This window comes from Egretta garzetta, unplaced genomic scaffold (assembly GCF_000687185.1).
Source record: "Egretta garzetta isolate BGI_Z169 unplaced genomic scaffold, ASM68718v1 scaffold139, whole genome shotgun sequence".
Taxonomy (NCBI): domain Eukaryota; kingdom Metazoa; phylum Chordata; class Aves; order Pelecaniformes; family Ardeidae; genus Egretta; species Egretta garzetta.
The window spans coordinates 1,065,991-1,075,192 of NW_009260832.1; positions in this window are offsets into that span (position 1 = coordinate 1,065,991).

Here is a 9,202-nt window from a genome sequence, read left to right on the forward strand (position 1 = left end):
TTTTGTGTGCTTCAAAGCGTGGAACTAGAAACCCAGTGTTTCCATAACTGTCTCCCAACAAAATGTTCCTAAGCCCCTGGGGACTTGCGGGGGCCTGTGCAGTCCTTGCGGAGCCCGAGCAAGAGCGCAGGGCCCACCGTCCCAGGGGAGAAATAAACAGGAAGCCTCCTCTCGGGTCTGCCGGTGGGGCTGGGCCTGAGGGCGGCTTGCTGTTCCCATCAAGAAAGCTTCTGCCTTCAGTCTGGGCATGAGAGGACTTCCAAAGAACTGTGCTAGACCAGGATATGATGCGTTCAGGGTAGTGCTGCTGACGCAGTATGTTTTCTCTAGCTCTTACTGCTTTTAGCCTGCTTTGTTAAAGAAACAAGGTTTGCACAGCCATGCTGTCCTCAGTTCTTCTTTCCCACGGCACATTTTTAACATGCAAAAAAGACTGGCCAAACTTGACAAGGAAGTAGAGCTGCTAAAGTACTTAAAGTTCTTGCTGCTTTTAGGAAATGGCAGTCACAGAAAAAGCTGCTGCTCCAAGAAAAAGCTGGATTCGTGCTGAACACCAGAGGTCCTCTTAGGGGAGAGATGATAAAAGTGACTCAACAGCCTGAAGAGTTTCAGCAGACGTTCCCAGGCTTCAGCTAGCCCCCGACCGCCTGTGGGACCTACGGAACTTGATGTTTAAAAACAGACACCCTATTTCTGGCAAATGTGCTTGCTTCTCAGCAACAGAAATGTTTGGGTTTTTTTTCTCACAACAGGTAAATGTGTAAGAACTGAATGTTTATACAAGTAGCGTATGGAAGCAAATAGTCAGTTTGTGTAGGTGGCCAAAGAGTCTTCAGCTAAAAAATAAGTACATCCAAAAGACTTTGAGCCTCTGATTTTCAGTATGCCTTAGTGCTTTTAAACATGTATCCAGTATCTTCAGATGGATTAAATAACCTGTTTATATTTTTAAGCCAAAACTTTCAAACGTGCATGTTCAAAAATGGGGTGATGGCTATTTGGAGGTAGGTACTTAATTTCAGGTCTTGCTAAATCAGACTGAATTTCTGGGCTACTCTGCTAACACTGGCGGGATCGCAGTTCACCTGATGCGCACATGAAGTGCTGAGCACTCTTGAGTTGGACGGGATGTACTGCTACACTCATCAGAAGTTATGGTTGTGTACATGCGGTTCTTCTGGAAATTACACGAACGAGTGGTACGGTCAGCTGAAACCGCACGCGTTTCCTGCTGTTCCTGTCCTGCCCAAGGTGTTGGAACAGACAGGACTTTTATTATCCGGGAGTGGAAGAGTTGGCTTGTTTTATTTCTAATGAGTTCACACTTCCCCATCCTCGTTTCCTTTTCATCAATGCTATCTCCAACCTCAGTTTCAGCGTTGACCTTTGCTGCCTGTGGTAGTTAAAAAACAAAGCAGAACAAAACTCCCCACCTTCCTCTATAATGTTGAGAATAACATTGAAAACGTCACAGCAGAAACATCAGCTTCTTCACTTTGACTTCGCTGAGGCCTCTTGGAAGGGGAACTCTTCATGCTTCAGGTTCTCTGTTCAGAGGTTGAAGGCTTAAAAATGAGCTCCCTACAGTTTTCCTATTGGATTCCCTTCTCTGTAACAACTTAAAAACAGGTTGTAGATTCTCTATACTGTTGTAGTCCATGGATAAGAGGAAGTTAGAGACCTATGTTGTAGTCATGCATTGCAGTTCCTTCAGTTCTCTCTAGTTCTCTATAGGCTTGAGGTGGACTTGACCAAAACCATGTTACATATGGGGGCTGGTCTTGAAGCCCTAAGGCGAGTGAGAGAGGCGGGAGCTTTGCAACAGACGTCTCTCTTCTGTCCCATGGACATCGCATACGTCAGCGGAAGCAGCGTAAGGACTGTATGCAAGTGGTTGGTGTTCCAGCATGGGCGATGTGGTAAGAGATTACCCAAACCCATTGATGATAACCCTGCGCTCACCCTGGGGTGTGCTCTGCCTGATGGCTGTCGGCCTTCTTGCCGATGGCTTCCTGGTTTTCTTTTCTCAAAGACCATCAGTGTGTTTATGAGACTCCCTGAGCGTAAACCCAGGTCGTGCTCTGGGTGGGTTAGGGAGCCGGCAGCACGTAAGTGTTCTCCATCAAAATCCCGTTCTGGCACAATGCCTTGGCGTGTTTGCTCTTCCTTTGGGATGCGTGCTGCAAGAGTTGTTCTGCATGGTCCCGTGGGTGGATGGAAGAGCATGCTGCATGCCTCTGGTCCTGGGCTGCCAAAAATCTTTCCTCTCTGCAGGTAAAGCTGTACCTGCTTCTTTCCCCTTGTCAAAAAGCCAAACAACAAAACCCCTACCCAAACAAAAGAAACAAAACAAAGCACACTCCACGAGTTATTTGGACAAGCACTTTTAATAGCACATTTAAGAAGTTACATTTGACTTTTCAAGACATTCCAAAGCCTTTCCGATTCTGTTGCTGCTCTTAATCTTTGTTCATCTCACCCTCCTATAGCCTGATTTTTTTTTCATATAAATCTTGTGTGTAACTGACAACAGGATTACAGGGTTTGCTTGTAAGCTTCCTAGAGCTTGGATAATGTCAGTGCTATTCCATCAGTCACCTGTTGCATACATAGGGATAGCATAAGCAATTTGAAAAATGTTAAATTACACTAAGAATTACGTAACTACTTGCTACAGGGTCATATTTTTGTGTAAAAACTCTTGGGCTGGTTACTGGCAGAATGTGCTTTTTCTCAGTGAGCAAGCCAGTAGCATCTTGGTTAAAAGGCGGCAGTAAACCCTATGAAGGTTTAGGGCTTCCAAGCATATTACAAGTCATTGAAGCCGAAAGACAGTTCCAAGAACTTTCTGAAATCTTAAGCTGAATAGCAGTAACCTTTGAACTTGAAACTCGTTTGGGACTTTCTGATTGTAAAAGGTACTTTTTATTATAAACCCAGCGGAAAACACTTGAGTAATAGCAGTATCTTTTTATATAAAGGCAGAGGAAGAATACATATTTTAGGCAAAACCAAGTCGGGATCCCACTACATCAGATCTTGAGATGGGATTGTAATTTTCCAAGAAGTAAAAGAAGTTACCATTGGCTCTGCTACTGAAATCCGTTCTTCTCCATTCTCCCTGGTCTGTGGTCAGATGGAGCGCTCGCTACTGGGGCATGGCTTCAGGGAGGGAGGCAAGGTGGTCATCCTGGCAAGCACGTAAAAATACCTCGTCTAAAGATACTGGCTCTCCACCAGCCTGAATACAGGATTGCCCATCAATAACTGATACGGCACTCTAGCAGGATCTGTTAAGTTAGTGATGTAAATTTGGGGGGTGAAAACCTGTCTCCAAGTGAAAATTTCCAGTGTCCCCGAGAGGGAGAGAATTTCACTGGCAGAAAACATCTAGACTGCCTCATAGTGTATAAAAATCATATTTAAAATTGGGTGGCTTGTTGTTTGTAGGGACCAGGAGACAATTGAGGGAGTCTGGCTTGAGGGTCCGCCCCAAGCCTTGCTGAAGGCGGTAGGGAGATATTCTCGCTCGAGGCAGGATGGGGAACGTATTAGTTCCAGGAAGCATTTCAAATCTTCCTGGCAATATACCTGCGTTCAGTTAAGCACTTGCTTTATCCTGACTGTCTTCTGCTGGTTAGGGGGGCTAAAGAATTTTCCCTGCGATACTACAGCAACCTACGCTTGTTTGATTTTCCCAGCAGGTGAACTTTTTCAGATGAGGAAGACGATAATAACGCTTTTCTCTGGCGCTGATGCAATAAATGGCTGTTTCCTTTAGCAACGCAAACAGCTCACTGGGGTGTGTAGACCGAAACACCTGTGGTGTTCCACACTACCAGTTTCAAGAGAGGGTTTTTTTCCATATGCAAGTCTAACACCATCAGGAAAGTGGTTTTGCACAGGGAGCCTCCTTGAAAGTCATGCTGGGTCCTCTCCGTAGCCTCCAGGAGCTGCCACAACAAGGCTGTCTTGCTTTGAAGTTGTCAAATGATCCTTTCTAGTGAAGGTCTAGGTGTTTCACACAAAGCAGTAAATCCTCAGCCTTCAGCTCAACATAGGAACATCCATTAGCGGGGGGAGATCTTCCCCTCTGGAAACTTCTCCCACTGCAGCTCTTTCCCCCTGGAACACACCAGTGCCATGGAGCAGCAATAAATCTTTGCACTGGGAACACTCGGCGTGCTTCTCGCCGCAAGGGAGCACAGCAGAGAGAGGACATGTCTCTGAAACCACAGCCCTAGGCACTCAAATATTTATCTGCACTGGTGAGTGAAAGGGTTTGAGACCCACGTGAAAAATTGAATATGGTCCTTTATTTTGCGTGGTCTTCTGTCTGTCAGCTAGTGATCACCCAGGTAAAGACCCTTAGCAGATTTCGGGACTTGGGTAAAGGTCTTCCTGGCTGACTCCAGTTTGAATGATGTTGAAGCCTTTTGCTCATGGCTTTTTACAGCGGATGGGTTTAGTCACTCCATTACAAACAAAAGACGAGTGCAAAATTCTGCTATCTGATTTTCTTCTCGTTTCTTTTTATAAGCTCTGGTTTGTTCTTATTTAGGTAGTAAAAAAACCCATTTTACTGAGAAGTAGGACTTATAATGATACTGTGCAATGTCATATGGTTTGCTCTGTTGCCTTCCTGGATCGTAAGTAACACAGCAACTTTCTCTTTCCTTTCCAGTATTCCTGCTTCGTGTTGGTCTTGTGATGAGGCATGTGGTGTTCTGCAAGTTTACATGGAGCAAAGAAGATCCTGCTTCTCCGGGCATGTGGAGTCAAAGGCTCTGGGTTGTTCTGCTCTTACAGCTGTTCCGGGCAGCAGCAAACTACCATGTTTCTTTAGTTGTGACCTTAGGATCGCTTTCCTATTTCTGCAGCCACCAACCTGCCCAGTCAGACCTTTGTGGATCAGAGGAAGTTTTGTGCCAGAGGCAGGGTAGATGTGGCGGTGTGCTCCCCGTCCATCCTGTGGCTGCTGGGGGGGAGGGGAAAGGGTGGGTGGGGGGGCACACACTGCTTTGCACAGCAGCCGGGGTCCCAAAGAGCTCCTGGGAACCTGGGTGCAATGCAAAGGCATAACCATCGGCTGGAACCAGCTGGGAAGAAGCGGGGAGGCTTCCAAACCAGCAGCCAGTCTTTGGATGAAACAGGATGCCACTACAAAGGGTTTGGCCACCCTGCTTCCTCCCACAAAGTACGCAAGTAGGGCGGGAATTTCTGGCTGGGAAAGGGCAGCCCTGCTCTGGTGTGTCACCTTGCACCGGTGGCAGAGGTGCTCTCCTTCCGCAGCAGGGTACCCCCACCCTCCCCGGCCCTGTGGGCGGAGGGCACCGTGCCTGCAGAGCTGCCTGCAGCGTCCAAAGGGTCCCAGAGGTTAACCCCACCTTCCACCTCCAACCCTTCCTGCTGCCTAAAAGCAGACTTGGGGCATGTTGGTTTGCAGCAAGGTAAGGAAGAAGCAGAGGAAAACCTCGGGTTTCTGTTGGGTCAGTCTTTGCTGTGGACAGGCTGTGTGTCTCTCAAGTAGTCTTTCAGTCAAGGCACCAGTGAGTTAGTGGATTTGGTTTCTGGTATTTTACTGTAGTAGTCTCCCACAGCAGGTTCCCTCAGGTGCTGAGGTGTTTGAATGGGGCTTGGCAATATCAGGTGCTAAGCAAAACGTTGTGGGTTGGTTTTTTTTTTTTTAAATATTTTTTTTCCCACATGTCCTGAAAGTCAGAAATTTGCCAGGCATGAGGGGAATGAGGCTGAAATAACTTGGTAAAGCATCCCTGATGGAAATCTTTTCACTTGTCCCAGAATTCTTGTGCCATTTTCTTACTGCCCAGTGGTGTGAATCCCTTCCAGAGTGGGTTTGGCTAATCTTTGCCCGTAACTCAGAACAGAGACGTATTGGGAAATGCTTTTTTTCTTTTTTTTTTTTTTTCTTTTGAAAAACGAAGTGAAAGTTTATCAACCTGTCAAGTTAAATGAGAGCCAGCCAAATGAGGAAGTAAAACCTTCCTATAGAATGAGCTCTAACCTGCTCACTCCACTTGTTTGCTCTCAGTTGACATCAGCCTTGCCATAAAGCCTCTAAATACGAGCTGGCGACTTCCTTGTGAGCCCACTGCGGCTCTGAGTCCAGCGGCTGGCTCACGAATGGTGGGACGGTGCTGCTGGGGGGCAGAAATCGCAGCGGGCAGGTAAGGTGCAGAGCAAGCGGGGCTGCCTGTGAGTACGGCTCGCTCTCTGGGGTGTTTGCTTTTACTGGTTTGGACAAACGTGGCAGGGAAGGGGGGGGGAAGAAAAAGGCAAATTTTTTCGTAGTCATCAAGGCATGAAATGACTGGTCCATTATTAAGAGTTTATGTGTAATTTGTGAAAGTAAAAATTCTTATTTCCCTGAAAGCAGAGCAGCCCATCTTCTTTCAGAGGAATGGCTCGTGGAAGGGCTGGAATGGGCTGGCAGGCTGAGGTGGTTTGTGGCGTGGTTCTCAGGGGCAGAGGAGGAAGAGGAGGGGGCCCAGACCAAAGGTGTGAGGGGGAACATGAAGGTGGAGGGCAGCTGCTGCTGGTGTTCCTCAGCAGGCACCTCTAGTTTAGAGAAGACCCAAACCTGCTCTGCCTTGACCAGTGCCGGGTCTGGCTGGGGCTGCGTCCCCTCTGCGCCTGCTCAGGCAGGACAGGGCTTCGGTGGGGGCTTTGAGGAGCCCCAGCTCCCTCCCAGTCAAGCTGGTCCTTACTGTGGTTCTGTGGCCTGAGGCCGCTGGAGGTGCTGCTGAAAGACACACTTGCGGGGCACCTGGTCCTGCTCTCACTGGTCGCAAGGGGAGCAAATACCTGCTGGAAGGACCAGGCAAAATCCATTCTTCAAAGCTGTTCAGGCTGAGGAATTATAATATAACCAGTATTTTTTTGGAAAGCTTTTACAAAAATTTCAAATTATTATTTTCTAATTTTCCAAATCTGTTGAAAGATCAAAAAAAGACAAAAGACCTTGACAAGTCTCTCAATTTTTTGGTCAAATGCAATTTATTTTTTTTTTAATAGCTAAAATGTTGAGAGTAAAATAGAATTTTGGAAATGTCACTAAAGCCAGGCCCTCTGTGTGTGTGTGGGTATGCAAGAGGGGTCAGGGCACTGCAGAGAGACAGGAGTGCTTTTTAAGCTAGGATGGGCACACAGCTACCTGTGGATAAATTTAGCCAGGAAATGAGAAGACTTTGGCTCTCAGTGGAGGGAAAACAAGAGCAGCTTCCCAACAGGGTTTGCTAAGGCGAGGGAGGGAAAGTGGCAGGAGGCAACCTGAGTAGCTTGAAAATGAAGGTCATCGAGTTTGTAAATGGGATTTCACAACCTATTTGTGATAGCAAAAGATGGACTCTGTGATGCACAATTCCTCCTTTTGTCATATGTTCCTGTGCTGGTTATAAGCACCCAACTGACCTGTTGGACTTGGGCGCGCTACTAACTGTTTACTAATGCGTAAGCTACTTTTATTATCCTTTAATTCTCTCTTTAGAAGGGTCACCTCAGTGTTGGCTGTGACCAAGGCTTTTATCTCAGGGTTTCAAACTCGTTCTCTCTGTGGTGAAAACCCTGCAGTCACAGTATTACCTATTTTTAATATTTGGCCAAACTGCAGCAGAAATGCAGTGGTTGACTTTGCAGAACTCACATGGTGCTGGTGCTGGCTGATACTGCATCCTATCAACCCCAGGCAGCAACCCAGAGCTGGGCGTTTCCCGTGCATTGCCCCAGCTCACCAAGCAGAAGGGTGCATGGAAGGACCAAGCCTTGCAAAATGCTGCCTCTGAGTGCCGGGATGCAAAGGGGGCAGGTGCAGACCACAGGCTCAGGGCTTCTTGGGATGGAGCTGGAAAAGTGATGTGGTGAGCAGCCTTCATCCAGCACATCCTCTCAGGTGCTGCTGCTGCTGACGGGGGCTGCAAGGTGCACGCCACAAGGTGGACGTGGCCTCTGCACCCTCTGCTGCTGGAAAGCTGTCTGGTAAAATTCGGGATTCAATTGCACCTACTGTCGGATGAAATCCAGGACAAACACAAACAACACAATGAGATGCTAACGTGGAAAAATGGTCTGATATATATATAAAATAAAAACTATCAGAATAGATAGAAGTACAGGTTTAAAAAATAATAGTGAGGGCTATTAAAACACGTATTCAATATTTTATTTTCAACCTGAGGACAGATAGCAACTGAAGTTTTTAATTTACAATATTTTCCTAAAATAATCTAGGCACCAAAAAAAATATAATCAAGTAGTATGTGTTAAGTGTGTGGAACCACTGACGGCACACCTGGAAGCAGGGTTTGCTGCAGTGTGAGCCCAGCTGTGACAGCTTCAGCTGCATTTGGGTACAAAGATGCATTTCAGTTCAGAGAGCAGCTATTTCAAAGCTGAGAAATCATTTCAGTAATGAAAAAGCAAGCAAATTCCTTTTCGTCTTCAGTCCATGAATTAAAAATAAGGATCAGATGTAAAAATGGATCCATGTGTGGATTGCACTGTGAGGAAAAACAGTCAAGCCCACTGGCTAAAATAAGCAACGCTTTGGTTTAGATGGAAAGGTACACATGGTAACTGCTTTCCCCTTATGTATATGACACTTAAGGTGGTTTTTATTTTACTGATGCTATTCGTCATTTTTAACACAGTACCAGATCTCTTCCACAGAAGAATACCTGAAAGGTACAAGGCTACATAGAAAGTAAAGGTCAAAGTTGTACCAGGTGGGGTCATTAACTAATTATCAGGTTTTCCGCCTGACCGAATCCGTTTTAAATTAACTGAACCCAAGGCAGCTTCTTCCCCATAGCCCTTGGTGCCTCGGGAAGGAGCTACACCCGTGCTCCTCTCCTGTCTCCCTGTCTCCAGTCCCTCCGTGCCTTCCTCCAGAGGGTTTTGGCTTCTGAGCTCCTGGAGGGGCCCGCTGCTGGGCAGGGAGCGGGCGGCGGCGCGCAGGGCAGGCTGGCCAATGCGATGGGTGCCACGCGGTGCTGGCTCCGGGCTCGTCATGGAGGCAGTAGTTTGGTCAGCTAATTCTGCGTCACTTGCTGGCCGCAATTAGTGAAGGGAAGAGGGCCGCCCTTACGTCCTACACGCGGGTAGGTGAGACGGTGACAGCTTTTATCCAGGTAGCGCCAACAATTGCGGAGATGTGGTGAGAGAAGCTTCGGAGCAAGCATGCCAA